General features: G+C 37.2%; 1 protein-coding gene across 2 annotated transcripts in view; it reads right to left on the reverse strand.

Moving 5' to 3' along the window:
- Positions 1–18,093, reverse strand: part of sez6a (seizure related 6 homolog a) — a 120,098-nt gene that overhangs the window by 57,706 nt on the left and 44,299 nt on the right. The window lies entirely within an intron of this gene.

The following is an 18,093-nucleotide window of genomic DNA, read 5'->3' on the forward strand; positions in this document are numbered from 1 at the left end:
GAGCTTTCCTCCAGTGCTTGGCATGCTTTGCTGTACATTCCTCTGACCCACCATCAAGGACGTTCTTTTTCAGTCCCTGTGGCCGATTAATACTGACAGCAGTGAGAAGCAGCTTGCTGAAAGTCGGTTTTTCACAAAAGACAAATTCCACAATCACACCCTGCAGGCAGTGAAAACCCAGAGCAGAGAAACACTGAGCAGAAATAGTCTAGTTACTTGTGGGATTGAAAGGTGTAAAAACACATATTTTTCTGGGACATTGTTCTCCAGGCTTGTATTTTTTATGTCCCATTTTCTTCACCAGACAAACACACACGCACTGACTAATCACAACACATGCATTGTTAAAAGTATCTCAGAAAAAGCAATCAACCAACAAATAGTCTGTTATCCACAGTGCTGTGAAATAAATGATTAAACCCGTGGGTGTAAAATGAAATACATAGGTGTAGTTAAAATGTTTGAAAAGCACTAGTTTTCCAACTCCAGTTAAGTCAAGGAAACAAGGTAAGAACATGTGCTTTTCATGTACACTTAAATAGCTCAAGATAAAAAGTGATATTTGATTCAGCTGAACCATAGTTTTTCCCTTTTGTTTTCCTGTGTCTGAATTAAGTTATAGTACAAAGTTTCATTGCAGCATTAACTGTCATAAATAAATGTATAAGACATTTGGAAGTATACTCAGTGCAAGTACTTAAGGAACTGTTTAATCTTTTCAACTTAAGCAAAACTGAACACATGACATTGCCATCACATTTTCAGTGTTTTTTTTAATGATGTTGATAAGAGGTTAACTATGTTTTTGAATGAGAAAGCAAAAATCACTTCACAATTAAACTACTCATGCAAAGATCTAAAAAACAACCCTTCAAAGTCCCCTTTTTCTTCACAATAACTGTGTAGTCCAGACAACAAATACAAGTTTAATGAAATCTATGAAATCAGGTCGTTGTTCTTTTTTCCAACCAATGAAAGAGATCATAATGAAAAACACAGTCGCATAAACGCTTCCAAAAAAAAAAAAGTAAGAATAACATTACCAGATTAGACTGGTCTAACAACATGTGACAAATGTAGTGTAGGGCCAGTGTCTGAATTATAGCAATTAAAGAGCAAGAATCTCTTCCTATTAAACAGCTGGGTCTTTTTCCTTAACTGTGACTTGATATATTTGTACAAGTCATCTGCAAAAATACAACTTAAAAATCTAACCTTTACCTAACATTTTATAGAGTGAAAGCACCAACAAAAAGTCTATCCAGCCAATTTAAAAATGACGCTGCTAATCCATTTTAAAGACAGATTGAGCCTGAGTTTTAATACCGCCGCCTCTTAATACAGTGTGGGTTTAGAAGCACCAGACAGATGTGTTCATTTAATAATGGATTAACCAATAAGTTCTAAAATAATAAAGTGGTACTGCTGTCAGGGGGTACACAAAACAAGCCTGATTATTAAATGAAGGACTAAATGGATTCAAGCTGCACCTGACACCTGTGTTGCATGCCTGAATCATTGTGCAAAGTACTCTCAGTGAAAGAGGGAGCTGTTCGCCTTTAAAATATAACTAAAGGAATTCAGAACCAGGCACAAGATCCTGGCTTCAGATACTGATTTCTTTTTGTGTCTATACTAAAGAAAGTGATGAACAAATTAAAAGGAACAGCTTGTCTCCAGCTCCATGCCATTAAAAGACCTCTGCAACTTGAAACAGCTCAGTGAGGACAAGCCTGGAAACCCGTTCATGGAGCTCAAGTGTATTTTGCAGCCAAATGAATGCACTGTGAGTACAAAAGTGCCATTTTTAGGCCATTAACAGCTACATTCTGCTCACATCAGTTGTTTTGAGAGGTGTAATGAATAAATTGTTCCCGGGACTGCACTCAGTGTAAACATTAGCAAAGACAAACATCTTCATATGTCCTCAGTGGTTTTGATGGGACAGTTTTCCTGCAATGATCAAGTGTTCTCCAGCTGGCTCTTAGTTAACTCAGATGACAGGAAAGTTGGATGGTGGATGGAGAGCTTTTGAATTTTCAGAGGCAGGACACTTTGTTGTTAACACAGAGGTGGAAATAATGTGTACATTTGTTGGACATAGAATAAAATTAATGTCATATGAAGGACCCACCTTTATTTAAAGTGAGTGAGATTAGCTGATTCCATATTTCATTTGAGCACACATCCCCTCTTTTATCTGTTTTTGATCTATTATTTTATGTTTATAAGTATTTCATCTTCCCCTAAAATTTCATGTCTTTATTCAGAAGGGCTGTACACACAGAAGTAACCTTATTGATATATAAAAAAAACCTTAAACAATATGAAATGTTTACATAAAGCTTTAAATATGGATGTTAAACAATCCTGTGTTCACACAGTATTTAAAAGGAAGCCCAGATAAACGCTGTGAGCACAGAGAGTTCATATAATCCTCTTTTGTCACTGTGTACACCTGCCTACATGAGGCAAAACTGTCATCTTTGACACCTTAATTAGCGTCATTCTGGGTGACAGTTTGTCTTAACGAGGCAGAAAAACTGCCAGCACACTTTTCATGCTCATAGATGTGAGGATGTTGTTGACACAAGCAGCGAGTGAGCGAGATTTTCTCATAGGGCAGGATTTTTTTCTAACGTAAAGACATAGATTTACAAGGCTGGTGTGAGTACAAACAGGATTTACTGCGTTAGATCTTTACATATCAGCTGAAAGACTGAAAATTCATATGCACATGCAGAAAATTAAAAAAGTAACAAACTCTTTTGACTAATAAGAGCGTATAGGTAAAACATCGGTTACTTCAACCTTAAGCTCGTTTAAAATCAATTCATACCGCTGCTCAGGTGAGTTACATGATGACATGCAGGTTGTGTGAGAAGTGGCAAAGTGCTGTCCCCAGAGCCTTTACAGTCTCTGTGCTCTCTGGTTTCTTGGTCAGTTCATTGTTTGTTGTCTGCTGTCACGTCTCCTCATACTACTTGGTCTCTTGTGAGTTTTCAGGAGTTTTTTTTTGGTTTTGGATATTTGGTTTTTGTAATTTTCGACCTTGTTTTGGACTTTGAGTTTAGTTAAAATAAATCTTTTGTTAACTCCACATTTGGGTCCTCCACCTCTCATGCTTCTCCTGAATTTTGACACATCTATAAATCCAGTGTTTCCCTTTACTTTTGTTGCCATGACTATGCATGTTGAACTTTCTTCCTTAGTCAGCTGACTGGCTGATTGACTGTCAAACAAACACCATCTGCACTTACATCACCCTACAGATACATTTAGGAAGATAATCTTTAGATACATAAGTAAGTTAAGACACAATTTAACAACTAACACTACAACTAACCAGATCCCAAAACCGGGACAGAATTTAAAAACAGCAGGTGTCTCTGTGCTTTCAGATAGCACCCAATCTTTGCTGTGCAACTCTTTTAAATCCAGGACATTTTTTTTATCTTAAAATTGTTACCTTTTATGAAAAAAAATAATTCCCCAAATATATCTTTGTCATCCTGTTGAGTTGGTCACTGCCTTGTTTTCGTTTACATGGAAATAGGTCCTGAAGCAACTCTGAAGATCACATTTAGAGAGGGGATATGGTGCTGTCCTGTATTTCATGAAAAATAAGGTATTGTTGGATGTTCCGACTAAAGCCTTACATAATTGTATGTTGCGGGAATTTAATAGCACAAGATCTTTGCAGGACTCACTGAAATGATGAGGCTTTTGTATAAGAATCTTCCAACTGGTACATGACATGTGGAAAGGCGGGCCTCAAACACCAAGGCCTGCCCTTACTGGCCCCTGCCAGGCCTCCACAGGGGGTTTGTAGAGCAGGAAGCCTTAGAGAGCCAGCAGCTTAAACAAAGTATCTTAGACACACTGGTGTTTTGTAAGACCAATGTGTCAAAATAGTTTTCTTTCTTTTGCTTGTTTGTTTGTTTTTGAGTTATAAATCATGTAAAACTACAACAGAAATGCGACAGGGTATTTATAAGGCCTGGAAAAAAACACAATCAGTGACTACAGCTACTCAAAGTTCTGTAAACTAACTGGATTGTTGATTGCTTTGTATATCTATGAAATGCCTGCAAAATTAAGAATTAAAATCTCAATGCAGAAAAAAGTTTTGTATTTGATTGACTTTGAGTGTATTGATCACAACAGCAGTGGATTTTTTTCTCTTCTTAAAAAAAGACAAAAAGATGTTAAATCTGCTTGGCAGCACACACACGTTTACCCTGAATCACCCTGACTTATTGATTTTTTAAGAATTCCCATGACAGGAAACATACATTTAGCTTTTTAAATAAGAAATGCTGCCTGAATAAAAGTGTAAATTGACTGGGCCATGGGAGAAGCTCTATCTCGGTTGTAAAACTTGGAAAGTAGTAGTAAGCTGAAGGAACATTTTGCTGATGCAGTGTAAGTCTACCATCCAGCATGCTAATAAAAGTTTGATCAGGCTATTCAGGACGAAGAGTAAACAAATTTTTTACAAAGCGTCTCCCCGGCTGGCAGAATTGACACATGGTTTTACATTTTTACTAGCTGACACGACAACACCACATTTATCTTTCTTGGTGATGGAGGCAATTCAAAGACCTTTTGATGTTGTGAGATGGAGGAGAACATTTCCTTGTAGCCTTATTCTGTCACAGCAAGAAGAGCTAAATCTGAGCTATAAAGGCAAAGTAAGCATATTTGACACATTTCACAACCAGTCAGAGTAAAGAGTGTAAAGGTCTTCATAAATGTGTGAGACTTTTCTATATTTGCAATCATAAGGAGGGGACAGCCTTGACACACACATACTGTATAAAGAAGAGATGAGCAATTCTATACCCCAAAACATTGCTGTTTCAGCATTTAACTGTTATTTTTGTCCGCTTCTTTCTTTATCTGTGTTGGTCAGCACTGGACCATCCCTTGCCACCTTTCAGTCATACTATTGAGCTAAAGTGAAGAGATAGATTGGAGAACTGGGTGAGCAGAGTTTCTCATACACAGATCAATATAGAATCAATGAGTACAGGTTGGAGACCTCACTGTGGTGATTACAGAGAAGCAACTTCTGCTACCGCACTGCTCTCATCTCTCAACCCTAATTGGGTGTTTCGAAGAGCTGAGCTGAAGTCTGAATTAAATGTAACTTTTGGAGTATCTGCGTAATGTGGATCAATGGATACAAAACATGGGAGAACCAATTATACAGTCTTTTTTTCATGCAAGGCACATTCATTAGTTTCACATGTGTGTGCATATATGTCGTAGTCCTTGGTTACTCAGGGACTGCCATACATAATCCCACCTGTAAATGAGGAGACATGTCTAAGATCTCTGGTGTTGATCAGAAATGTATTCCGCTAAAACACGGGAGCATCATGAAAATGCGACCTGCCAGTTAAAATGGCAAAGTACTCATTAGATAATAAATAATTACTTTAAGTTAATTTGTGGGGTAACTGAAGGATAAATGCAAGATTTTAAAATCAGTCATGAGATGTGACTACTTAAAAACCTATCAGGCATGAACTTCCACTGTAATCTGATTTGCCTATTTTGATGCCTCTTTCTGATATTGTGGCAATTTATCAATCAGCATTCATATAATATGCATCCTTTGTATAAGTTTGTGTAATTAGTGCTTTACATACGATTTTAGATGTTTAGGTAAAAAGTTAGAAAATTCACTTAAAGAGACGGGTATGTGCACAATATACAGTGTTTCACAAATTTATTGGACTACCAGTCATAAAATTGAGAAAACCAATCAGCATCATAAAGTGCTGTAACTCTGACTCATTTTTTTTCAGAGGTTTTTCTGCACCTCAGAAACAATAAATTTCAGATTGATTCTATGTTTTTGTAACTAAATTTGAGCCAGACAACTTAAATTCTATGAGAGATCAGAAATGTATCTAAAATATCAGATAACCACGTAGTGGTTTAGTTCAAAAACAAGTTACTAGCTATAAACATATGGTAACAAGTAGAGCTACACAGTTATGTTGGATGATCCAAATAAGTTAGTCTTTTCTGAGCGGTTGACAGAGAGCACTATTTTTTCATTTTTCTGAGGATGAATAACCAGCATGAATAGCTAGAGGACACACAAATTATATGTTTTCAGTACATACATTTCTATGTATCATCAAATTTGAAACTACTAAGTAATTCAACAGCAGTTTTAATGACATTCAAATGCTGAAATTATGTTATTTAAGGTGATTTTGCAAAAGGTTTCCCATTAGATTTTATGCCTGATTGTAATCCACACTTTAAAATGAGATTATCAGTACTAATATTAAAGGTTACAGGTTGTTTTGAAATGCTACTTCTTAGCCTCCTGGTCAGGTCGGGCAGGACTGGACTGATTTACGGCACGTCTAGGTTTCTATGACAACAGCACATCGGCTGATGAAGTTTAGAAGTACAATGATCAATCTATGTTTTTCTCTGCTGAAAATTATTTCTGTGATTAATTCTGTAGTGATGGTGGACACAGGAGCCTAACTGTCAGACAGAAAAAGGACAGAAGAGCAGAAGAAAGCTAAACAGGAGAGTGACAGTGCACAGGCTCAAGGCTAAGACATAACCTAATGGCAAAAAAGGGCCTTAACTGTGATAATGTCCATTCCAACCCACATGCAGCCATTATTCTGCAGCGGTCTGTTAAAAAATGAGAGTTTATCAGTAAAATGAAGAGCCAGGTGGCTCTCCTTGGTAGATGACTAGCAGGACATCACCGGGATTCACTAATGTTACACATTACGGACATGTCTTAGAGCACCAGGTTGCCAGCTGAGCTAAATATAGACAGCTACTTAACTACATCCAAACTAACAGTGTTACCTTGTTGTCACGTTAGATTATAGATATGTCAGAACACCAGGCTGACAATAGCGCTGCATATAGCCGGCTACTACAGCGTTTGCTTGATTTACACTTTTCTTTGAGCTGTTTTGCTGTCTGATTGAGCTTTTACCAGATTTTGACTCTCCTCGTAGACACAGGCTCTGTTCACAACTGTTTCTGTCTATATTTAGAAATCACACCTTACTGCCATCCAATCTAAATTTATTGTGCTTGAAGGACTCCAATCAGGTATCGATGTTCAGTAATATGGTGGCATAACCAGTCCACAGTCGGAACAAAGAGATCTTCATGTGTGCCGTCAGGCTCACAGAACGGGTGACTTGCTGTCATTCTAACACTTCTCACACCAGCAAGCTACAAGAAATCAATGAACTCAAAAAGAGAAAATGAATGTTAAGATTTTTAAAGTTGTGTAGTGTGTTGTACTTTAAAAGTGATTTGAGCAGACATGTAGGAACTGATGAACATTTGAACAAAGCATGTGTGTCTGCACCCTTGTTAAACTTAATGTACCGCAGCAGGTATAGGACCCCTTGCAGCACACTCAAGATGTTCAACATGTAAGGGCACATCAGACTACTCTGAAGCTGGTTAATTAGAGCTAATTCATAAATTAGATGTGGTAATTACTACGACAGAATGAGATTACTGCTATCTTACCCTGTGCACAAATACAATAAAATACCATTTAATGTCCATGGGGAAATTAAGTGGGTGAAATGTCTGTTCTGTGTGCACATTTAAGGGGGCACTTTGGGGATCTGTTTGGGAGGCTGAAGGGTCTAAGAGTATAAAAAACATTCACCTGTCTCTGTCTGAATTAATGAGATCTTATATAACCACTCATGTTTTTCTGTGTAACATTAATGCTACTTTAAATTTGTAAAAAAAAAAAAAAAAAAAAAAAAAAAAAGAAAGAAAATAAAATATTTAAGTACCATCATGCCACATGTTGACCAACCGATGCAGAAAAATCTGACTTGACAATATAAACCCAGATAGGTTCTCCCAAACTTTACAGCATGCCTTGGGGTCAAGTATATCAAGTTATGGCAGAAATAAACACAGATTTTCTTTTGGAAAACATTTTCTTGTATTTTAATGCGTATAGGGCAAAAAGTCAAAATATGAAGTGTGAAAAAACTTGTAGAGAAGCTCAAATTTCTTGCTGAAATATGGATGTTAGGCTGTACCATATGTGCAAAGAGAAGAGAACTTTTAATTCTTTCATATCCCACAGAGTTCATATTTCCCAAGTTTTTTTTATCTTTATTTTCATATTGTTGTTGTCTTTCATTTACAACACACTCTTTAATTTCTACAATCCCTGCCTATTACTTACACTCGTAATATATTCAGTTGTTTTACAGCATTTGTTTTTTTTGTTTCATAGTCTTCTGTTGTCATGCCACTCTGCTGCAGGGATGTTTGATTTTTTCCTCATGGGAAGAAAGAGATCTGAGCAGAACCAATCTAGGCTGTTCATTTGTTTTTCTCTACACAATAAAATGATTTAAGAAAGCAAAGGTATTTTGTAATCGACATCTAAATATAAAAGGTGTGTTTCTAATTCTTTGGTCACTGATCAGGTTGTAATAAAGGGTTCCTCAGCCATCTTATTTTTGTCTCATTTAGAGCAAGTTTAAAGGCTCTTTTTCTCATGCTTATGCCCTGATACTCAGTGGATTCATGACAGTTTCTCCGTCTACACTGCCACAGATGAAAGAATGAGCAATCACAGGGGAATCCTGCTCAAGATGGCAACAGACGGCCCCCTCTCTTCACTTGCATATCAATGGAGTCATCAGTGAACACTCAGTGCATGGAAGGAGCGCTAATAAGATGGGACAAGCTACACTTGAGGCGGACTGCTGATTGGCATCAATCTCCTTATATCCAGGGGCTTTATTTCCTTATTATAACAGAGAGCCACTAGACAAGCAAATCAATAAGCAGCTTCCGCCGGGCTCGGATACAAGGACCTCAGATCACTCTACACAGCTCCTTTAAGGGTCCTCAGCGGAGGTTTGAACATGAGTATATCCTAACACCTGAGGTAAAAATTTCTTCTCTGTGACATTTGCTGCAAAGCCTACAGTACACGCAGAGTCGACACTTGTTTGCATAAATGGATAAGAAAGTAGTGTTGGAAATAATGAGGTGAAACTGATAAATGATTCCATTAGTTAACTTAATGAATTGATAATTCAATTTGGTTTGTGGGTGTGACAGGTGCACAAAAGTGGAAATGAATTTAAAAAAATGTCAGCAGGAGGAAAATTAAATTAGGTGAGCACTGGCTGGAAGAATAAGTCTTTCTGAAAACAAACAAAAACTCTAATAAATGAAAGGTCACAATTTTACCCTCATAATGTTTTTTACAGTCTAAGACAAGAATATCACATCCATGACTGTGCAGGCATTACGAACTCAGAGCATCTAATTTCCTTTTCACTATCTACTTTTCTCTCTTTTCCGGAGTACTGAGCAGCATATTGAGATGAGACGCGCTCCTCTCCTCCAACTGCCCTTTGACTTCATTGAGCGGAACCATAACTTTTCCCTTTCATTTATTACGGCCTGTCTGTGTTCCGGTTCATCGAGTGTTGTCCTTCAGACGGGCTTAAAACAAACTGCGTCTTAATGGTGCTAGGAAGCTCATAAGACCTGACCTTTAAGCCAGAACAGAATGAAAACAGAGCAACCCAGCGCCACAATTTGCATGAAATGCACTATAAAGCGCCAAAGCTGCAGGGGGTAAATAGGCCAACCTTAACAAAACCTGAACTCTGAGATAAAAGGTTAGCTTGAATTTTCTTTGCTGTTGAAATCAGTTTGCATAGCTCGTACAATTCCCCAGAATTTGTCATCCTCTCTTTCTTTCACCTTTATGTTTCTCTTTTTCCAACACAAATAAAGGAATGAATGCATGTCTTGTTCCACAAATCCCTGGCATTAAAATTAAATCATATCCCGTAATCATGGCAGACTCAGTCTTATGTAGAGCCAGATCCTCGTTGTGTTTCAATTTAACAAAGTGCTGCATCCTAGAAAATACAGGGAGGATTGTCTCTTTTCACACTCCATTTCCTCCCATTAGAGTCATTTATCTTTTCATTTTCTTCTCATTTACTCCATGGTGGAGTCAATTAAGAACAAAGCTGTGGGTGAAACAAGACGTGCTACTCAAAATCTGCTGTGGATTACTGTATGGTGTAAGGGATTAGCAAAATGTATTTTTTCGGGCGCTCTGGATTGAAGGTAAAAACACTGAAACTACAATTTAGCTTTCTTTTTTAAAATCCTGTAGCATTGGTACTGACCAGGTCTACTCTCAGATCACAGTAATATAAAACATCAGCACATAAAGGAAGGAATCTCTTATTTACTCTTTAATACAGTCGTGCTCTTGCTGGCTGTAGATCTGGCTCTGCTCCTGACAGCACAAACATTAGCGGTGAATTTAAAAGCTACCTGATGGATGCCACACTCTCCACCTTTCTTCGAATGATTTCTCATCCCCATAACAATTCCATCAGCCCGAGGGAAAATACTACCAAACGACAGCAGCGGCAATTTTCAACCTTATCTGTGTACTTGTCATAGATTGACATGCCGGCGTGGGCCATTGCACTTGTCAATACTTTGTATCTCAAAGGGAGGCTAACACTAAATCTGTCACAGGCTATAAGAAGAAACAAGAAAGACTCATTTCAGCCTCGATAACTCCCTTATTTTCTGTCTCAGACAGGAAAGTCCATCCAAAGCAAAGAAAATTGAAGTGCCAACAAGATATATTGAGGACTGATACATTGTTGTTTCTGTCCATGGTTTGCTTTCGGTAACAAAGAGAGTGCTCTGGTGTCCCTGTTAATACAGCTAATTCAAAAGGACTGGTAATGGTTCGAGCAAATGTAGCAGTATTGGTTAAGGCTGGCTTTCCTGGGACTACTCTTCACTGGCTGGTCTGAACTGCAGAAGAAAGAAAGAGAAAAATGGAAAGCTAATGGAGTCAGGCCACACAAGACCTGAATTTTAAAGAATAAGATAAAGGAAGTGTCCATAATCAGAGGTGGAAAAAGTACACACAGTCTTCATCAAAATGGGGAAAAAAGAACTCTGATAAATGTAGAAGTATATAAAAAAAAGTAGAGGCTCTTAAATGTAGTCACAGTCTAACAGAATAAAAATGACCTGAGGAGAGGTCTGAGGGGAGGAGGGCACAGACGAAGCACTCAGTATGAAGAGCTGTGCTCAAACAACTTAGCTCCTTTTTACACGTTTGTGCAGAGCTGTGGAGTTGATCTTTGAGTTTAAGCCCTTATGTACAGGCAGCTTTGACCATGGAATTGTACTCTGTTAAAAGTTCTTAAAAATGTTCACGATGGACTTGAAGCTTAGGGGACTTCCATAGGCATCCAGCACTCGGCCATTTATAGCTCAAGGAACAAACATCATTGTTGATCCAGGGGGTGAAGTTGACGGAAACGACAGTGCAGCATTTCAGTGGAGCAATTTTGTCTAAAATAACTGAACAATGTGAGCTAAAAGAGTGAACTAGGGAATTCACACCCCCTTCATCAGTGGTAAGTAGCTCCAAGTGCTCGTTATGAGCAGATGCAAATTTTTCGGCAGAGAGCTCATTTAACATAAATGAAGATATAGTGCAATCAGTACCAAGAGATAACTTAAAGAGGATGCAATAGTGATCAGTCACAGGCAGCTCAATGGAGCCAGTGACACCCAGGTTTAGTCCATATGGAAAAACCAAGTCAAAGGTGTTGATATGCTGATATGAGTTAGGCAGCTAGCATGTTTGGTAAAACTGAAAGAATCAGTGACTTTTTTATAGGTTTACAGCAAAAGTGCATGCATCGTTATTTACGGGTATGTTAAAACCACCAAGAAGGAGAATTTTCTTAAATTTGTTTATAGAAGCAAGAAAATCACTGAAATCAGATAAAAAGAGCCTTTAAAACCAGCAGGCTGGTAAAACCAGACACAATAAAAAGGTTGGCATGCCCAACTTTTAGTCACTACACAGCAAAGTAATGAATATTATAAGCGTTTTTGTCTTATTTTCAATAACAATGCCTTTTTAGACTTAATATGATGCCAGTGGGGTGTGAGAAATGTGCTTATATTAAGACATTATTCATATTAATGATCTGCACTGCACACGCCTCACGCCACTATACATACTGAATTTCATCATATTCAAGTGTGATACACCAATTTTTATTATTATTATTATTATTATTATTATTATTATTATTATTATTATTATTATTATTATTATTATTGCCCTATGTCATTACTGTGTTGTATTTTTTTTTTAAACAAAACCTTTCAACCTTGGCTGCTATTTGCACATTTATTACTTGCTTTATAGCAAATCTTTATTGTTTATATATAAATACATATATATATATATACACATTATATATATATATATATATATATATATATATATATATATATATATATATATATATATATATATATATATATATATATTACTGTATTGATCCCAGTTTGGGATCAATACAGTAATTCGTAATTCTATTCCATTCTATTAGTATTTTATTCAAATCTTAATAGCACATTTCTATAACCTGGCAGATTTTTTTTTTTTTTTTGTCACAGGCTCATTTCTGTCTTTAAATACCTTGAAATAAGACATTTTTTCTGGACCGGCCAGGTGAAAGGGGCTCATGTCAAGTCTATGAAGATATTTTCACTAAAGACAAAAGAAAAACACTTGATAAAATTTCTGTTGTTTTACAGTGCAGGAGTTCTAACAAGGTTAAAGTTTTCGTTGTCACCCTGCAGCAGAAGAGACAGCCCTTGTACAGTCCACTACAGCAAGCCTACCCCCATGGCCTGTGGTCCTCAGGCACAATGTAAGAGCAGCCTTGTGAGTGGAGCTCGTTCATACATATGTATTCATGGTCCCTGTGAGAATCATAATACTCAGTTCTTTGGACAAATATATATATATATATATATATATATATATATATATATATATATATATATATATATATATATATATATATATATATATATATATATATGTTCAGCATGAATGACTTGTTTGCCACAGTGGGTATTTAGCAATGCCAGCTTAATCAACGGCGACAGTGTAATACACCAAGGTATTATTATATAATACACAGGTATTTGATTTGATCTAGATCCTGATTCCAATTAAAAGTGGATCTAGCTGGAATCATATTGAGTGACTTTCTATGAGTAGCGCATTGAGAGAAAGGTCTGTGTGGTCTATTTGAACTCTCATGGGGATGCTCTTAGGAGTGGTAAGACTGCTGCACAAGTAGGGGGAGCTACACTGGGTCAGAGCGAGTCAGGTGTAACAGGAGTTGAGGGTTAAGTACAGTTGTATGAGGTTATGAAATAGCAATCTTTTTTTTTCCATTGACAAACCAAAATTATAGCCAACAAACCATCAAGCAGTTGTGCTAAATCATGTTTTAATTAAACGGTAAGTGCTGATTTGCTTCTTATTCTGCTTGGTTTGATAACTAAATTTGGGGTTTTAGCTTTCAAAACTTGCTTGAGGCCAGAGCTGTTCATTGAACTTGATGCTTTTTAGTAGCTTGTTTGGTATTTATTGCATAAATATTATATCTCAGCAACAGTTTCAACAAATAAAGAAAGCTCTTCACTTTGTAAAGAACCACTTGAGTGTTTTGTCTTCAAAGTAATGTTTTTAGCTATGACTCAGAGTAGTTTTCCCTCACTTTTTCTTGCTCTGAAACATTGATGTGACTGTCCATGGATAAAAGCAAGAAGGTGAGTTTTCTGTAATGGTTCTTGAACAGAAGAAGAGATATTATTCAGGCTTGAGCCTCTACTTTTGTGTATTTACAGGCTTGGTTGGAAAGGAGGCGAAGGAGCAGACTCTCAGAGAAAAATCACTTTGGCACATTCATCTGCCAGAATCAGGGCAATGTGAAAAGCACATTTTCTGTGCACTCTGCCCGAGCAGACAAGCAAAATAAAGTCTAATTGGTCAAAGGGGGTGAAAAGAGAAGAGATGGAGCAGAGACAATGTGTTTGAAATTGTTGTATGTTTTTGACACTTGGCTGAATGTCTTTTAAGGGAAGACAGCCGAGCAACTAAAATGAAAGACCCGCCATTAGGCCTCTATTCTTCAAGAGAGATGTTATTTTCTCCCATCCAAACATGACAGGAACATTCTGGAAAATGCATCAAGGAAAGTGACAATATTCACCTTGGTGCCTCAGCCTGGAGGGGAGGATAGAGCTGATGGGTCTTGCTTTGAGCAGGAGTGTTGGCTTATTTTTTAACTTTTTACTTTAGAGTGTTGATGCCTGATCTTGATATTTAAAGTCATTGACGTTGGCGGGTATCAGACAGGAAACTCTGTAAACACTTTGAATATTGAATATCTTAAGAAATAAATCTTCATGTTATCAAAAAAAAACATTATAAAAAATAGTTGAAAGGATAGTTTATGTTTTTGAGTGTTGCTAGTCAGTCTCTTCCAGCAGCCTCACACATTCAAACCTCCCCCTCTTCTCTAACTTTTCCTCTCACATTCTGCACCACTCCCTCCCTTTATTTTCCTATTTCTGTCTTTCTGTCTACATGTAGGGCAGGGGTGGCCAACCTGTGGCTCCTGAGTTGCATGTGGCTCTTTGCCTTTTAGTGTGTGGCTCCTCGATCCATTCATTAAAAAAAAATATGTATAGTGTGTGTGTATTGTTATGAATAGCGGTGTGCCAATCAATCTAAAATGTTGATATATTGATGCCAATGTTGGGATCAGTAACGGTCAACACCTTGGTGATGAGATTGATACTTAAGTTTCAGTTTCTTTTCTCTACATGTAAATGGTAATGGTAAATGGACCGGTTCTTATATAGTGCTTTTCTAGTCTCTCAGACCACTCGAAGCGCTTTACACTACTAGTCTCTCATTCACCCATACACACCACATTCACACACTGATGGCAGATTTCCTATGGAAACCATCCACCACCCTCATACCCATCCACACACCACTGACCAACAGTGGGAGCAATTCGGGGTTCAGTGTCTTGCTCAAGGACACTTCGGCATGTGGCTGCTGGAGCAGGAATCGAACCCCGACCCCATACGATTGAGAGGGGACTACTCTACCACTGAGCCACAGCCACCCATGTGCCCCTCTAAATCGCTTGTGCCAAAGCTATTTATCTTCCTATCTATCTATCTATCTATCTATCTATCTATCTATCTATCTATCTATCTATCTATCTATCTATCTATCTATCTATCTATCTAGATAGATAGATAGATAGATAGATAGATAGATAGATAGATAGATAGATAGATAGATAGATAGAACTTTGTCTCTTCTGCAGTAAAAAAAAATGTCTTTGACACGGCTCCAAGTTTAAACACAGTTACAAACACTATAAATCTGGCTTTGAAAATTGTAAATGTATTTATTTGCATTTTATATCATTTGGTTTATGTGTAAGAGGAAGTGCGTTCTTTGTAGAACCACAGCAATTTTTGTGGCTCTTGGTCTCTGACTGGTTGGCCACCCCTGATGTAGGGGCTCTCAGACACGGTTTGTCATGCCCAGGAGCAACTGCCCTTAGCTTCCCCGAACCAGCAACAGCAAGAAATTCAATGTAGAATTCAGAATTATTACTCCAATATAATTTGTGAATCATTGTCAAACTGCATCCTTATGGTTTATGGTTGATGGTCTTTGCTAGTGAAGTGCAGTTGTATACCAGCCGGCCCTGTGACCGTGTTTGAGAAACCAGAGAACGACAGCAGACAGACTCAGTTAAACCCAAACTCTAACGTTCCAGTGTGAGTGTAAACACACACTTCATTTAGAAATTTTTCAGTGCCCTACTTGGCTGTCATAAATCTCTTTTCTCTTTGAAATTTGTTTGTGCTACACGCTAACACCAGAGGACATTGTATAAGGAGACCATTAATATGAACTAAGCCCATTCACACATTCACCGGGAGCACTTTCCAGTTCAATGTCTTGCCCAAAGACACGCGGACATAAGGACTGTGGGAGCTGGGATCGCGCCTCATCCTTCTGTTTCATACTCTACCTCTGTGACGCTCTCATACTGAACTGTCTCTTTGCATTTTTTCATGCAAAAGAAATATTAGAGGTAAAGCTACAGATCTTTTTTTTTTTTTTTTTAAAGTAAACTACAAGTATTTTATTTTCAGTGATACACAATTTTTGTTTTCTTAATAAAACATTGTTGTGAGTATAAAAAGAAAATGACTGAATCAAAAACAACAACTTTGTACAGAAAAAAAATTGTAAAGAAAGAGAGTTAAGTGGATCCAAAGTTTTATTTAAAAGAACAAAGTAATTGGAGTTTGCAGCTTTTATAAACTTTTAATCTTTTTTTTTCAGCCCTTTTTTGCTAACTTCTATGGGCTGAATAGTAGATTAAGACTTTCGAAGCAGAGGTTGTTGTAGGATTGCACATCAATAGCTTTTAACAACGAAAACCCTTTTCAAAGTAAAATCAATAAAACATAACTCCTGGCATCTTCTGAGTCAAATCTCTACAATCTCACAAAAGAGTTTTTCAAAGTAATCCTGATACAAAAAAAGAGAATATAAAACATGAAGCATAATAAGCTGAAACCTGGAGGGAGTGATGTGGGAGAGAAAGGGAGAGGGAAAGATGTCTTGAAGCAGCAGCATTTTAATATGCTGGCTGCATGTAATGTTGAAATTAGTTTTATGCGTTCTGGCAGGGGAATGCCAGAGAGCAGAGCCAGGTGAGGGCCTGTGAGTACACAAGTCTGGAAACATAAATGCTGTAAAGCAAAACACAAGCTGCCTATTGGGAGGTGAGGGGAAACAATATTAAGTCTGACAGTGATGGATGATGCTGCTTCCTGTAGAGGGCTGATGGATTCAGGGCCTTTAGTGCTGAGGTCTTCTATAGTAAAGGTGCATTGTACATGTGTTTGACATAAAACAGGTGAGCTTGTAGTTTTCTTAAAAAAGGGTCCATGATGTTTGTTTTTATTTCTTTTTTGTTAATTTTTGTGTGCAGAGAAAACAGAGCATTGTCTGTCATTTTAATATATAAATTTTTCCAGGAAGACTAAAATGAAACTGTAGGCGCAAAAATGTTCAATACACCATTGTTGTTTGTGTAAAGGCTAATTGTTTTTGACATTTTTTATGATCTCAACAGAGATTAGAACAGCTAATCATTTCATTTCTGTTCCCTCCTGTGTCCTGTTTTTTTATATGTCCATGAAAATTTCCAATAGGGCTTGGAGAGTGAAAAAAAATGGTTGTTTGGAAGTGCAGGTTAATTTTAAGTTGTTTTGTGCTCTGTCACTTCTGGGTTAGACGTAACGTACCTCTTCTTTGACACTACACACAGCTTATGTTTGATTGTTTTTCAAATTTTGCTGTAAATTTAAAAAGGGAAAACATCTGGAAAAACTGTATGCTTTAGTATAAGCTAGTCGAAGTGAAGTATATATTTAGCCTCTTAATGGCAGTTTAGAATATCTACTATATTTGCAGTGATAAACTTATCTTAAATCATGTTAATACTGTACGCAGTCACGTGCATTAGCTTAAAATAATAGTCATGCAGAAAGGTTATTATGCTTACCTTATTCTCACTATGCAATAAAGTAACAACCCTGTATGTACATACTAAATGTGTGCAAATTTTCAAACTGCTACATATTGTAGAAATCCCTGGATCTGATTATACTCAGTTCAAAATAGTCTGTTTTAGAAAAAAATTGCATAAGGTCGTCATGACACTTTAATGATGAGGTCATCACATAAGGATTTGCTCACTGTTTTATGATACATTGGAAAGACAAGCCTCGAAACCAAGGTCTGCCCATATTACACAACAGGCCTCAGGGAGCCTTAAAGAGACAGCAGCTAAAAAGCATTCCACACACAAGCCAAAAAAAGTGATTTCTACAACATCAATGTGAGAAAACAGTGATTTTTTTCCTAGCAGTAAATATGTAAAGCTACTATGATGGTACCAGAGGGTCAGTATGAAATGTGAAAAACAAGCACAGTACCTTCTCTTTAAACAATGAACCATCTTGCTGTTTTGAAAGCCACCACTTTTTAGCTATGTGGCATGGTCAATATCAATGTTTATAGGGAGTCATTTTTCAATTTTGTATAATTGAAAATTT

Source organism: Halichoeres trimaculatus, unplaced genomic scaffold (assembly GCF_033239565.1).
Source record: "Halichoeres trimaculatus isolate MK-OKI-2021-1 unplaced genomic scaffold, fHalTri1.1 fHalTri1_scaffold_6, whole genome shotgun sequence".
NCBI lineage: Eukaryota > Metazoa > Chordata > Actinopteri > Labriformes > Labridae > Halichoeres > Halichoeres trimaculatus.